At 36.3% G+C, this 16,548-nt stretch overlaps 1 protein-coding gene and 1 non-coding gene across 9 annotated transcripts in view; both read left to right on the top strand.

The window, feature by feature from the left end:
• INPP4B (inositol polyphosphate-4-phosphatase type II B) overlaps window positions 1-16,548 on the top strand; it is an 842,030-nt gene that overhangs the window by 315,567 nt on the left and 509,915 nt on the right. For 7 of the 8 annotated variants that reach the window (XR_003608999.2, XM_028102335.2, XM_028102336.2 and 4 more), the window contains exon 3: window positions 2,117-2,168. The exons of the other annotated variant lie outside the window; for it this stretch is intronic. The gene's annotated coding sequence lies outside the window, so the exon portion shown is untranslated. The remainder of the gene's footprint in view (window positions 1-2,116; window positions 2,169-16,548) is intronic. 8 annotated transcript variants of the gene reach the window in all.
• On the top strand, window positions 9,192-9,299 carry LOC114208304 (U6 spliceosomal RNA). The gene has a single exon (XR_003609004.1). It is a non-coding gene; the product is annotated as a U6 spliceosomal RNA (small nuclear RNA).

The following is a 16,548-nucleotide window of genomic DNA, read 5'->3' on the forward strand; positions in this document are numbered from 1 at the left end:
CTACAGTGGATTGGCTAGGGTGCTAATCAAAATCTTTACAATTGGAGACCAAGATGAAGGAGTTTCTACCATCTGCAGCAAAGTCAGTCAGTGGCAGTGGCAAAGAAACCTTGCAAATTGTGCACTAGCTATCAAAGCATCTACTCAAAGGTGACACCCATAACTTCTAACATTTTTTTTTAAAGATTTAATTTATTTAACAGAGAGAGATAGCCAGAGAGGGAACACAAGCAGGGGGAGTGGGAGAGGGAGAAGCAGGCTTCCCGCAGAGCAGGGAGCCTGATATGGGGCTGGATCCCAGGAATCATGACCTGAGCTGAAGGTAGACGCTTAACGACTGAGCCACCCAGGCACCCCAACTTCTAATATTTCATTGGCCAGAGCAAGTTCATGGCTATGCCATCCTAATAAATGCAATCCTACTGTGTGCACGGAAAGGGTGTGATGACACTGGTGACTACGACACTAGCCCTGGTTCTATGTGTTCAAAGAGGCAGATGTGGGGTTTGGATGTTCATGAGTTGTCTCTACAACTTTTAAAGGCAGGTCATATTCTTGCAGCTTCTTATAAACATATTATTCCATTTGTTTAAGTATTATGCTAATGAGCTAATGCTAATTAAATTTTTATTACAATTTTGCTCTGCTTCACCTCACTTTGTTTCTCAAATAAAACTTTTTTTCTAAGTCTAGTCTCTTTACTGAGAGTTCTAGAGGGGAGGGGGTTGGGGGATGGATTAGCCTGGTGATGGGTATTAAAGTGGGCACATAGTGAATGGAGCACTGGGTGTTACATGCAAACAGTGAATCATGGAACACTGCATCACAAACTAATGATGTAATGTATGGTGATTAACATAACATAATAAAATTTAAAAAATAAAAAATAAATAAAAAGTATAATATGGGAATTGAGATAAGTGATTAAGAATGGATTTACTCCTGGGGTACGTGGATGGCTCAGTGGGTTAAGCATCTGATTCTTGATTTTGGCTCAGGTCATGATCTCAGGGTTGTGAGATCAAGCCCTGTGTCCATGGAATCTGCTTAAGATTATCTCTCTCTCCCTTTACCCATCACCTCTGCTCACCCCAACTTGTGAACTCACTCTCTCTTAAAAAAAAAAAAACAACAGATTTACTCCTTAAAAATGTCAACAACAATTCTTACTATGTTCATAGGGAGATGTTGGGCCAACTTGAACTATAAAACTCGGCATTATTTTTATTATTTGATTTTTAGAAGTATTTTTGTACATTTTAGAATCCAGGGCAACATTGGTTTCTATTTGTTAAATATCAAGACGAATGTTTGAGAGCTTATTGTTTTGGAATCTTTAAGCTAAATAAAGATCAAAGAGCCACTGTACAGTCCTCCTAGAAGGATGCACAAATTTGTCTTACACTGATTGGAAAGCAGACTGTCTTTTAAGAGAAGCTTTATGATTGCTGCAGAGCAGTGAGAACATTTGTCTTGTATATGTATTCATGCAACTGAAATTGAACTCATTCAGATTGTAAGACTGGTGATATATTTGCAATACATTTTGAACATTGCCCTCCAGAGATAAAAGGGTGAATGGCCTAGTCACTTTTTAGACCTATAATTTTGGGCACCGTGCCCTGAAATGATTCTCTGATTCACTTATTTCTCGAGGCTCTGTTTCTGACATGTTTCATTTGCTTTCTAAGTGCATTAATTAGTGGCATCTGAATCTCCTTCTTAGCACTAATATAAAAAAAATCCTAATACTTACCATTATGGTTTATGGCTGTTAACATACAGCAAAAAAAATTGTAAGGTTTTCTGCAGGCCCACAAGGCAGCGGGTGAACAGATGAATGGCCTTTGAACAAAATCAAAAGATCTGCATTTACTAAGCCTCTTTTCATGCAATTATCCATTTCACAATTATAGTTGATTATTTAAATTTCTAGATTCTAAATACATGTTTCACTTTTACTCAAGTATTTTGATATATTGCATTCTTGCTCTTCTTTTATTAAATGTTTCCTTTGTGAATAATTTATATATGCATTTGTTTTTCTTCTTTTTTTATTATTATGTTATGTTAATCACCCGAATAGTTACTGAGTGTCTATCTTACTCTGTGGCAGGCTGCTGAGCTTTAACTGACCTGGGTCCCTCCTTCTCGAAGCTTGCTGTCTGGTAAGGGAGACAACCATTAATCAAATAATTGCACAGTTTAAAGTTGCTACCTTCCTAAGTTCTGTGAGCTAGAGGAACGTGGGGTGATTGGAGCGTGTAACAGGGAGATCTCATCTTGTTGGGGTAGAGTGGCATGGTTGGGGAAATGTTCTCTGAAAAAAAGCAGGGTGGTTAGAGATCTGAAAGCGAGATGAACTAGGAGCAGGTGGGTATAAATTGTGTCCTGGCAAGGGGCACAGCCTGTGCAAAGACGCTGGAATGGTGGGAAGCAGGGCAAGTCCTGAGAAGGGCAGCACCAAGAGCAGTAAGGGAAGCAGGGCCTCCTGCTGAGGAGGATGGAGAGGCCAGTTACAGTCATGTGCAGGTCTCCAGGGGTTTTTCATTAACCTGTGAACTAGGAGGCCTTTGAAAGTTTTTAAGCTGAAGAATAATATGTAGTTTGAGTTTTGAAGAGCATCATTCCAATTGCTCTGCGAAGAAGGTTTGGAGCTGGGCAAGACCCATGCGGAGGTCCGGTGGGGTGATCTTGTTACTCCTGGGCCCCAGATGACTCTAGCTTGTGTCAGGATGGTGATGGTGGTAAGAGGGACAAGTGGATATATCCTAATGATAATCAGAAAATAAAAGGACCTTGGTGATGAACTGAAAATAAAAATGAGATATCTATAACACAATTTTCTGAGGTCTGTTCTCAGTGCAGCCTGACTCAGGATTCAATGTCTGGCTGTTGAAACGAAAGTAGATTAAAACAAAACATCATTTATTTAAAATGTTCTCATGCATTAAAAATGGATGAATTACATATATGCTTATTAGTTCTATCCAGCTTAATCAATGCATTAATATCAGTATTTTACAAAGAAAGGGAGAACTGGCCTTTGTAGATGGCACTAGCAAATTCTGTCTCCTTTGTGGAAGAACAGTCCACCTCTGACTAGTGTCTTGCTTTATTTGGCATGGCCTTTCCCCTTAGGCTGAGACTGTGCAATTGACAGCAAATGTGACCTTCATACAGGCTTGTTAAAAAATCTCTTCAAGAGAAATTGTATTCCGTTCAGAGAAGGACAGTGCCATTTTACTCAGGTGTGGATTAGGTCATAGTAAATCATGATGTAATAATGTTGAAAGCTACATCATCAACTGGGACTCATAAAAGAGAAATTATTTCCATAGACTGTACAAATGTGCTCAAGCAGCTCCATGTGGCTGATTCGCCTAACACCATTTCAAATCTTTTTCTTTCAAGTTTTCGATGGTAGATAAGCCCTTTTTGTTTACATAAGATTTATCATTCTTCTGACTGATATCCAAGGACTTCCCTAAGTCACAGAACTAGTTTTCCAGAAAAATCTATTCATTCTGATACAAAAATCTTTCAACTGAGAAGTTGTATGAAGGCCTCTTCCCCTTTCCTCCCCACCCCTCCCCCCTCCCCTCCTCCCCTCCTCCCCTCCCTTCTTCTCCCCTTTGGCTTCCCCCTCCCCTTCCCTCTCCCCTTTCCCTTCCTTTCCTTTTTGTTTTAAAGAGTGACCACTTCTCTTGGTAATGACTCCTTTGGTAATGACTCTTTCATACGCACATAATTTTATCCATCAGAATATCTGTTGACTTTTTTCAAACTATATCCAGAATCCAGACAATTCTCACCACCTTCACCATTACAGTTCTCATCTAAATCAACATCATCTCCATCCTATGTTATTGCAAAGATCGTCTGACTAGTCTTCTGGCTTTTAAGCTTGTCCCAGGGTTATATTCTCCCCACAGTAGTCAGTGACCCCTGAAAAATGTCACCTGCATCATAACACTCCTATAAGTAAATGGTTCTTTGGCTGCCCGTCTCAGAATGAGGGCTATGTTCCTATCATAGTCCTTAAGACACTGCATTATTACGGCACTTGAGCTCACTCTCTGACCTCATCTCCTCCTCTCATCCTCTCTAGGGACACCCTGCCCTCCTTGCTCCCTCAGACATACCAAGCATCCTCTCACATTAAGAACTCTTTGTTGCTATTTTTAATGCCTGAATGTTCTACCTCTAGGTATTGTGATTTGTTCCTTCACTTTCTCTAGGGATGTACTCAATCACTGTCTGATCAGAAAGTCCTTTTCTGACCACCTTATCTAAAATAGCACCTTTCATATCATTCTCAATTACTTTTTCCTGCCTTAATTTTCCCCGTTGTACACATCAATCTCCTAGTATATATGTGTGTTTATCTACCTCTTCATTTCTTTTTTCCACTAGAATGTAAGCCCTATAATAGTTGGGACTTTGACTTTTGTTCAGCCTAGCATCCCCAGCATTTAGAATAGTGCCTCATACCTAGCAGGTGCTCAATTACTTTTGGTTTAAGGGATAAATATTGCTATAGTTCACATTTTCTAGAAGCTGAAAAAGGCAAAAACTGATTGTTCCTTAGAGACTCCAGAAGGAATGCATCTCTGTCCACACTCTGATTTTAGGCTGTCTGACCTCCAGATCCATAGGAAAATACATCTGTGTTGCTTTAAGACACTATATTTGTGGTTAGTTTGTTTCAGCAGCAATAAAAGCTAATAAGCTTCTGGAGCTATCTAAGATGCACTCTCATAATCCTTTATAACTCAGTGTATGGATTAGTTGGCATGCATGGTAGTCATTAGTATTGTTCACTAAATATTTCTGGATTTTCTTTTGGGTATATGGCAAAATTAAGTGTTACTGCTGCTTGAAGTTAGGGGTGACCATGTGGCTTTCTTAGAAAGATGACTAGTTAGTGGAAGTAGCATATGTAACTTCCAGGTAACGTTTATAAGCCTTTGCAAATTTTGCCATCCTGCCATTTTTCTTGTTATTGAAGTGTTGCATTTTTTTAAATATTTATTTATTTATTTATTTATTTATTTGAGGGGAGAGGGAGAGAGAATCCCAAGCAGACTCAGCACTGAGCATGGAGCCCAAGAGGGCTTGATTCCCCCGACTCTGAGATCATGACCCTGAGATGACAATCGGAGCTGAAACCAAGAGTCTGATGCCCAACTAACTGTGCCACCTAGGTGCCCTATGAGTGTAGAATCTTGATGAAATATATTCTCTGTGAGCCTGGTCTCCTGAGAAAACAATGAGCACATTCCCTCAGCCAACACCAATGGACTTGTAGTGTGAATGAGAGATCATTTTGTGTAAGCTGGCCGAGATTTGGGGGCTACTTTGTCAAAATAGCAAAATCTAGCCCAAAGGTTCTCAAACATTTTGATCTCAGGATCTTTTTTACAATCTTAAAATTTCTTGACATCCCAAAGAGTTCTTGTTTATGTGGGGTTATCTATCAATTTTTATCATGCTAGGAATTAAAATAGACATTCTTAAATAATTCACTTAAAAATAAATCCATTTTATGTCCACATAAAATATTACATTTTATTTATTTTTTTTAAAGATTTTATTTATTTGACAGAGAGAGACAGCAAGAGAGGGAACACAAGCAGGGGGAGTGGGAGAGGGAGAAGCAGGCTTCCCACGGAGCAGGGAACCTGATGCGGGGCTCCATCCCAGGACCCCGGGATCATGACCTGAGCTGAAGCAGACACTTAATGACTGAGCCATCCAGGTGCCCCACATAAAATATTTTAATGAAAAAACTATATTTTCCAGAGCAAAAATAGTTTTATGAGAAGAGTGGTCCTTTTATACATATTTGTAAATATTTTTAATGTTTGGTTTTATATGAGCTAGCTGGATTCCCATTATCTGCTTTCACAGCATTCAAACTGTTGCTATTTGTTATGGTTGAAGTATATGGAAAAGATCCAGCCTCACATAATTATATTATATAGTTGTAAAGGGAGAAGTATTTTAATACCCTTTTCAGATAATTGTGGATATTCTTCTTTGAAACTACACTAGAACTCTGTAAGTAGTAGTTTTTTAAAGGTGAATTGCAATGTGGAACTGAAATCATATTAATGAACTTCTCATACTGATACATGAGATCCATTGGTCTGTCTTTTTATTATTCATGTATAATTAACATACAGTATTATATTAGTTTCAGGTGTGCAATATAACAATTCAACAATTCTAGACATTTCTCAGGGTTCGACCATAAGATTCATAGGAGAAAACATAAGCAGTAATTTCTTTGACAGAAGCCATAGAAACACTTTTCTAGACATGCCTCCTCCTGCAAGGAAAACGAAAGCAAATTTGAGCTATTGGGACTAAATCAAAACAAAAAGCTTCTGCATAGCTAAGGAAACTATCAGCAAAACAAAAAGGCAACTTACTGAATGGGAAAAATATTTACAAATGACATATCTGATAATGGATTAATATCCAAAATATATAAACAACTTACTCAACTCAAAACCAAAAAAATAATCTAATTAAAAAGGGGCAGAGGACCTGAATACACATTCCCCCCGCAAAAAAAAAAAAAATACAGATGACCAAAAAACACATGAAGAGATACTCACTGTCATTAGTTACCAGAGAAATGTAAATCAAAACCATAATGAGAAAGCACTTTACACCTGTCAGAATGGCTAAAACCATTAGTCTATCTTGCACTTTATTTTTTTATTATGTTATGTTAGTCAGTGTATAGTACATCATCAGTTTTTGATATAGTGTTCCATGATTCATTTTTTGGGTATAACACCCAGTGCTCCATGCAATACATGCCCTCCTTGAGACCCATCACCGGTGGGCATATGCATGACTCTGGAAAGGCATCCATTTGTTCATTTGAAAAACCTTGACTCACTGAGTTTTGCAGATCTTCTAAATGTTAACACATTTCATTATATACTATCAAAATCCAACATTCTTTAGTATTGCTAACAAAACCTTTAGAGAAAATTTTATGTATCAAGAAATTGTTAAGATACTGTTGCCAGATACACGTTTTACAAAATTCTAGCATTCTTTTGAATATTCAAATTCCATTGAGGTTTTTTAAATTTTATTTTATTATGTTAATCACCATACATTACATCATTAGTTTTTGATGTAGTGTTCCATGATTCATTGTTTGTGTGTAACACCCAGGGCTCCATTCAATATGTGCTCTCTTTAATACCCATCACCAGGCTAACCCATCCCCCCCTCCCCTCTAGAACCCTCAGTTTGTTTCTCAGAGTTCATAGTCTCTCATGGTTCATCTCCCCCTCTGATTCCCCCCCTTCATTTTTCCCTTCCTGCTTTCTTCTTCTCCTTCTTCTTCTTCTTCTTCTTCTTCTTCTTCTTCTTTTAAACATAAAATGTATTATTTGTTTCAAAGGTACAGGTCTGTGATTCAACAGTCTTGCACAATTCATAGGGCTCACCATAGCACATACCCTCCCCAATGTCTATCACCCAGCCACCCCATCCCTCCCACCCCCCACCACTCCAGCAACCCTCAGTTTGTTTCCTGAGTTTTGAGTATCAACATTTTTTTCCTTGAAGTGGCAAAACTCACTTTGTCTATTTTCAAGAAATACTCAATTCTGCAAATATCAGCAAAATTCTCAAGCCTGAATAATTATAGTTTTTAGGTTAATTATTCTTTCAAGTAAAAATGGTTTGTAATGAAAATAGCAGCTAGTTCAACTTGCAACACAAGTTGAAATACAACAGTATTTCCCAGAGATGACCATTATGGACAGCAGCTGCTGATATGGCTCTTAATGATCCCCACCCCTAGGAAATCATGCTTTTGTGTCATTCCTTCCCCTTGAAAGAGCTGGCTGCTCGTGACTTGCTTCTAACAAACAGAGTATGGCAAAAGTGAGGAGTGTCACTTCTGTGACTGGATATAAAAGACTATGATTTCCATCTTGCTGGATTTCTCTCTCTGGTTCTCCTCAAATGCTTGCCCCCATGGAAAGGGCAACCTGGCAAAGAATGGAGGGTGCCCTCCAGCCAATAACTGTAGGGAACTGAGGTCCTCAGTCCAAGTACCCCAAGTAACTGAATCCTGCTAACAACCACATGGATAAGGTTGGAAATGGGGAGGGATCCATTTCTCTCCAGTTAGACCTTGACATGCTTGTGGTCCCAGGTGGCACCTTGATTGCACCCTTGTAAGAAACCTGAGCCAAGAACCCAGCTAAGCAGTACATGAGTTCCTGACCTACAGAAACGAAGATAATAAATGTATGTTGTTTTAAGCTGATAGGTTTGGGGGCAAACTGTTCAGAAATAGATAACTAATACAACTATCTACTTCATTAGAAGTGCTTTATATATATGCTTAATTTTTGTCACATGGAATATTAAAGTATGTCCTTAAGTTCCAAGATTTAATGTAAAAAACTATGAATTTTTACTAATTCATCAAAGATATTCTTAGAATGAATTTTAGTGCATGGTGATGAAGTATACAAAATCTGCTAGTACGAGTTGATTCTAATGCCTCAATTTGTTCTAAGCACCCAGTAATTTTATCCACCACTGTATTTGTACAATCAGTGCAAATGCCAACACAGTAAAAGAGGACACATGCCAACACAGTAAAAAGACAAATGATGTATTGAGAATTGCTTTGATTTCACAGAACTCCTGAAAAGTTTCCTGGGATCCCTGGGGATCTGAGGATTATACTCTCAGAGCTGCTGCTATGGACTATCCCAATTATCACATCAGATGAATTTTAATTTGCCATCCCTAGTCTATATATTACAACATAGTAAAGTTGCTCAAGGGAAGGCAATGCAAAATTTTCATTTAAAAAAGAAAACTGGTTTTTTATAAGGTTTTGAAATTCTGCCTATAGAGTACATGCACATGAATTGACTCTGCTTATCAATTCAGGACTGCTGAAACACTTCACCCCCGGGTTTACTATCCATACAGGAGTATATATATCAAAACAGTGTTTATTATCACTGTGACTTGCTGCCCAAGTCACATCGGCATCTTATTTCTTAATCATTGAGGAAGGCACTGTTAATATGTTTTTGTGTATGTGTGTGGGTGTATGTTTTTGTGTGAGTTCTATAAGTAGGAATCTGGTACAGCTTGAGTAAGATTTAAAACTATTTCCAAGTGCATATTTCATGCTTGCTTCGGTAGCACGTGTACTAAAATTGAAATGATACAGAGAAGATTAGCATGGCCCCTATGCAAGGATGACATGCAAATCCAAGTACATATTTCACTTGTCTCTTATTACTAACATTGGTACTGTAATGAATAATAATAATACTTCTTTATGATAGGGAATTTAGAAAATAAATATGTATAAATCAAAAATTATGCATTATCTTTCCACTAAGATAAAAATCATTGCTAGTTGCTTTGTGTGTTTTCTTTCTCTTCATGCGTTTGAAATTCATATGGGTAATATTTTAAATTTTCTTTAACAATATTAACAGGCAATTTGAACCCTAGAACTTGCTTTGAAACTTCTGGTTGTGCTTGTCAATAAATTAAACACCAAAGTACATTGATTTTATTGTGAAGAATCATGGTTTCACATCACAAAGGCAGCAGTATTCAATTATCCAAAATGTTTTTAAAAAATTAAAGTTTTTTCCCTGTAGGTTAATTTTATTTCTACTGTTAAACATGTTATATAAAGTGATAATAAAAGATATATATTATTGGCCTACCTTTTACATGCTATCATATGCATTTTATAGATTCTAAGTTCACATTTATCCATGCATCAATATACAAATTATAAAGCAAAGGAAAAAACATAATAAGAAACACACCAGAATTATCTTGTATTGTTAAATGATAGGGATAACATGTTTCAAGTTCCTGAGGATTGAGTTTGTTTTATTAAACATGGACCCCTAGATGATACAAAGCAGTCAGCACTAGTTTAAAATGCAGGTGATATTCCTGTATGCATCCTACTCTAGAGCATGTCATGGTAGATTAACTTATCTCAGATGTCTACACAGTTGATCCTTGTCACTATGGCTGAGCTGATGCTTTGTAGCTGATTGACACATTATGGCCAAAAATAATACTCTAGCCAGACCTCTGATAGACTGTTATACTGAAATCTCTCATTATTTCTCCACCTTGATTTCTACCAAAGAGTTGATAAAACTCCTTAAAAACACAATGAAAAATCTGAAAATAAGTAAATATTTTCTGTGGCTGGCTACTGCTCATCTCTTTTTCACACTCACACCTATTGATTTCAAGATGAAATTAGTTTTTAAAATAAAAGTGCTCTTAAGTGGTACAGATACAGCATGTTCTTTGCAGACTTCTATCTTTCAGGGGTCAGAGAAGGGTCACAAGATATATAGATAGATGGATAACTGTTTTATATTTAATGACCAGGGATTCCTGCTATTAAAATCTGGGTTCTAGGCTATTACTACCCTCATTTATTATTTATAAAACTCTGTCAGTGTACATGGTATTTAATATTCGATGAAATTGTGCCAGATAAATTCCCCTCCCCGAGGAGCCTCCAAGCTGAAAACAGGTGGAGAAGGATGTAGGAGAGAAATTGTGGGAAGGACAGAGAGTGATTAAGGGTTGCAAAGTTGGCATTACTTTGCCCAGTAGGTGGATGGCAAGTAGAACTTGAATGCTGGGAAATGATTCTGAGATTGGGAAGCCGTTGAGCATAATAAAACCAATAACTAGAAGCAAGGAAAGGTATCAGAAAAGGAGAATCTCACTCTCTGAGAAATCCACATCTTCACCTTCATAATTTCTTCATGCATCGTGTTCACCTGGTTTCTCAGCGCCACCTATTACTCATCATGTTCCAAACCAGTGGTTCTTAAACTTGAACATCATCGGAGGGTTGTTAAAACCAGTTGTGATTACTGGGCCGCATATTGGTCAGAGTATCTGAATCAATGAGTCTGGGGTCTTGAATTTGCATTTCTAACAAGTTTTCAGGAATTTCTGCTATTGGAACCGCCCTTCGAGAACCTCCATCCTAAAGCAGTATCTCCAATTCCTCTTACATCTTGTCCTCCAAACTGCAGCTTAGAGTCATCTCCAATTCTTACCTTACAGTCTGACAGTTCCCCAGTTCTGTTTGCTTTCCTAAGAATGTCCTTCAGATTTGTTTTAGCTTTTCGAACTGACAGCTATTGATCTAATCAGATACCACTACCATTCCTATCACTACTGCTAGCAAGAGTAGGAATTACAATCACTACTAACTACTTTGAACACCTGCTATATGCAAGACTATATAGTAACCACTTTTAAATATATTATCTCACTAAATAATGCTACTAGATCATCTGTATTATCCCCACTTACAAGGGAAAAATTCATTTGCAGCAAGATTAATTCACTTGTAGTGAGTATTACAGAAAGGATTTAAATGAAAGTCTGTCTGACACCAAAACCCATGCCTTTATGTCCATCTTGTAATCAGACACTGACTGAAGACCACCTCTTTCATGCAGTCCCTCATTTATGATTAGGTTAGTGCAATAGTGAGCCCTCTCCCTTCTCTCAACTACTAAAGATCTCCTTTATGTTACAAAGACTTAGTATATGATGAGGTGGCATTAGCAATCAGTACAGAAGGGATAGATTAATCAAGAAATGTCACTTGGACAATTAAATGCTTGTGCGACATAATACACAAATAAATAGCAGATGGAATAAAATCCTCAATGTAAAAAATAAAACTGAAAATTTCAAAATAAAACATAAGATGCCAAAGTACAAATGTCACACAAGTGGTAAACATGAACACCTGTCGAAATAAAAAAAAATGATAAGAAAATGAAAGTTAAACCATAAGACAGGCAAGTTATTTGCAGTGAATTTGAACAATGAAGGATTAGGTAAGAAAATATATAATTAACTGTTAAGTCTTCATGATTCACAAAAGAGGAAAACCAGATAGCCAATATGTTTATGGAAATATGTTCATAATTCATAAATAATAAGGGAAATTCATATCGTATATCAGCACAATGTAAGTCCATACACATCAGATTGGTATGTCTGAGCATTTGCAGAGATGGGAATCCCTGGGAATTCCTGTGGTGTGCTGGTTGGTGTGTAACTTAGTTCAATTGCTTTGGGGAGAGAAGTTTGAAATATCTACTAACATTGATAATGTACATACCTATGACTTATTAATTCTGCTTCTAGGTAAATACTCTGAAACATCTCCTCAACAGACATACAAAGATGTATGTGCAAGGATGTTTATCACAACATTCTTGGAATAGGAGAACATTGAGAGCAAGCCACATGTTCTTTTTTAAAGATTTTATTTATTTATTAGAGAGAGAAAGAGAGAGAGAGAACAAGTGAGGGGGAGGGACGGTGGGAGAGGGAGAAGCAGACTCTCTGCTGAGCAGGGAGCCTGATGTGGGGCTCAGTCCCAGGACCCTGAGATCGTGACCTGACCAGAAGGCAGACGCTTAACCAACTTAGCCACCCAGGTGCCCCTAAGCCACATATTCTTAATAGGTTATTGGATAATTAATTTTTGTGGTATATTTATACAAAGAGCACAATTCCTCAGTTAAAACAGATAAACAAAATCTATATGCATTATCATGGATCCATCTCATAAACATAATTTTGAATACAATTAGTAAATCACAGTGTACACAAAAATGATACTATTTTTGTAAACTTAAATACACAGGAATCCTATATATTATTTGTGAATCCAAACATATGAGTTAAAGTAAATATATGAACAAGAAAAATATATAACAAGAAGAATTTCGGGATGATGGTAACACCTGGGGAAGGGGAAGGAAAAAGGGATGGGGGTTGGCCGTAATTGTGTAAGTAATCTTTTGTTTTTTATTTAGATTAAAAAATCTGAACCAAATATGGCAAAATGCTAATGCTTGTTAAATTAATATGGCAAATACTTGTGTTATTTTTCTCTTCATTTATAAAATTTTTGTGATCAAAAAGGGAACATTTTAACAAAGTCATCCATGATGAAAGATATTTGAAATATTCTGGCTTAGTCAAAATATGACCGTTTTCTTTGCTGCAAAACTTTTCAGTCATTAGTATGCTAATGGACATTGTGAATTGCCAAGAGGGTAATGTCTTATGAAATAATTCCCAAACTTGTTTGACCATAGAAGCCTTTTTTTTTTTTTAATAAAACATCTATTAACATCTCAAGGATCTTTTGGGAGATGCTGTTATACATCATAGCACTTAACTTTCTCTAATTATTTCATGTAATTTAACTTGATTTCTCTGGTTATATTCTCCACCTTCTTGAATTAGGACCTGTCTTACTCCTTTTAGCTAGACATGTAATGGACGTATATGTAATAAATACTCTGATAGCTTGTTTGATTTTTCTGAGAAATTATTGTGCAAACCATTATACTCAATGTAGGTTTTGAAGAGAGAGAAAGTAGTGAAAGCAATCCTTACATATAATTTTAGATGGAAATAAAAAGCAAAACTCAAGAACACAAAGATCAACACAAGATTAACAGTATTTTTCAAACAAATGGAATATATCGATGACAGAACATTGCCAGAACTAGTTGCTGGAAACTTCCTTTCTTCATTTATTGATTCACCTCATCCAACAGGTATTGTGAAATAGCTAAAGAGAATTGATAGCTTCATAATATATAGGAAGTATATATAATGCAATGCATAACATTTCCCAGAATTAAATCATGAATGAGTTCTCAAAGAACTGAACCCCTTTGAAACTATATTGAGCATAAATCCATTCACAATTTTATTAAAGAATTAATTCATATGAAGATTTATAAATACTAAGTATATCTCTTTGGTTCGCAAGGATATAATTTTGACACAACAGTAAATAAAATTGATTAAGCAAAAATTTGTTGACTTATACTTTATTTTTCATTGCCCACACCTAAAACACTGTTAGCCAAACTTAATATCAGAAAGGAATTTCCCTCATTTCTAATCTTTTGACAATTTACAAATATATTAAATACAAATGTTAAATGGAAATATCAAAATTTTAAAGTAGATATGCAAGATCTAGCACCAAGAGTAAATAAGTTAACCCTTGTCCATTTGAGTGTTTCAGAAAAGCACTCTGTGATTCTCATTTCATAACTTCTACCATTTATACCATTTTGTATTTGGTACAATTCTACTGCTGTTTGCTTAAAGGTAAAACACTTGAATCTCATTCTTTTTTAATTTTTCATTTTATTATAATTTCTACAGTTCTTTAAAAATTGTTTTAGGACATACATAAGAGAAAAGTCCTGCCCTTTACAGAAACTAAATTTGTATATGGTAAAATCTCATGTGAAGTATAATTCAATACCTTTAATATTACTCAGGTTAATTTAGAATTCTTGTATCTTGTATCATTCATATTAATACTAAGAAAGTAATCTGTGTTTTCAGACTTGTTATTATGTTGGAATCTAATGCTGAGAACTGTTTTTAAATGGTTTCACTAAAAAATTCTACAGGTACCTAAAAGTTTTTAGAGATGTGACTTTTCATCTGTTTTGTTCTTTTAGCCTTGGAAGTATAGTGATATACATAGTAAATGTGTATCTTCTCTAACTGTACTATCTTTTATTAGTGAACTGGAATGTTAATAATAAATTGATTTTATATAGAGTAGAGGTAGGTGGGGAAGAATGATACATTATCTGCTTTGGGTGCTTCTGGTAATGTTAGTACTTCAGTACCCTTTGTATAATGTTATCATGACTCAGAGTAAAGTTACGATTAGTAATTGTTTGAAATTTTTCTGCCAGTGAAGAAACTCATATTTGGTTTCAGCACTGGTAGACCTTTGCAGTATTTCAGCCAGATGTTCTTCTCAACTGTCTAACTCATTTCACTATCTGCTGAAATAATATGACTCAAATCTGGGAGTTAACAGGAGTTAATGGCAGGATATTAACTCACTACTTATAACTGTCTGGGTAATAAAATGATATCACCAGTATTCTACTTAGGCTGTTAAAGACACTAGAATAATCTACTATGTTACAAATAAATTAGAGTTGCAGATACATTATGAAGATAAGCATGAAGTGTTTATTTTTGTAAACAGTTTTTTGGATGAGGACATTTTTCAGATGGACTTTCACGGTTTGTACAGGTGCAACTATGGACATGTATATCTTAGAGTATTAATTCTCTAATATTGTGTCATTGTCAAAGTGCTCATGCCTTCCTGTTGCTCCTAGCCATTTTGCCATACCTATATGGAAGTCTTGCTTGAAAAATATGTGTGTAGTGTCAGGTTGGGGGGGAAAGGTAAACCTTGTATAAAAGAAAATCAGAATGAATAGTATTTTAGTTATCTATTGTTACATAGCAAATTACCCCACACACAAACACAAATCTTTGTGCCTTTTAGCAGCAAACATTTATTGTCTCATATAGTTTCTGTGGATCTAAAATTTAGGGGTAGCTTAGCTGAGGGATTCTGGCTTGGGATCTTTTATGAGGTAACAGTCAAGATGTCAGTTGGAGTTGCATTCATCTGAAGGCTTGATTGGGGTGTGAAGATCTGCTTCCAAGATGGCTTAATCCCATGACTGGTGGGTGGTGCTGACTTTCAGGAGGAGGCCTCAGTTCCTCATCATTTGGGCTATCCCTTTGAGTACCCTCTTAACACCGCAACGGGTTTTTCTCAGAGTGAATGATACAAGAAAAAGGCAGAGGCCAAGTGGCTTTTATGAACTAACCTTGGAAATCACATACTATTGTTTCTGCAATATCACATTGGATATACAGGTATCCAGTGTGGGAGAGAACTATGTAAGTGTGTGAATACCAGAAAATGATGGTTATTGGAGGAGACTACCTTAGAGGCTGGCTACTATAGGTAAGGAGGAAAAGAAAAAGGCATGTATAATTTGAATGAAACACTGCACCTTGACTTTGTTTCAGGACAATGAAGATCTCAATCACTGAAAATAATTTCTGACTGATTTTTGCAAGGTGAAGTAGCACAGATTTTTTTTGTATTGCTGTCTGTACAAATAAGTCACTTTTGTTCATGCCAATAACTCTGAAATCTAGGTCATGCAGAAAGTTGTCATTTTATGATGGGGCAACTCTAGTGTCATACATCAAGAAGGTGACAGAGCTAGAATTAGAAAAGTAAGATCCAGTGTTCTTGTCTTTTAACCTTTGGTCATAGTCATTGCTTCTTGCCAGTCCAGAAGTACCCCAAGAGATTCCCCAGATACTTATTGCTGAAATGGGTCAATATTATGCATCCATCTCCAGCCATTGTTCTATGAAACTGTAATTCAGAGAGACATCAGTTTGTTGTATCTATTCCACTGGTAGACATACATCATTGGTTTTAAGACTTTTGTGATATTTTGATGTTGAAACAATGAGGTTTGTAAGCAAAGACAGTGAGTAATTTACCTCCACATACATTTAACTTTGCAAACATCAAGTCATAGTAAAAGGAAATGCATCATTCTAGCCAAGCAGCTGAATCATAGC

The sequence above is a fragment of the Eumetopias jubatus genome, unplaced genomic scaffold (genome assembly GCF_037043125.1).
Source record: "Eumetopias jubatus isolate StellerSeaLion01/CBP00866 unplaced genomic scaffold, mEumJub1_p1.0 scaffold_2, whole genome shotgun sequence".
NCBI lineage: Eukaryota > Metazoa > Chordata > Mammalia > Carnivora > Otariidae > Eumetopias > Eumetopias jubatus.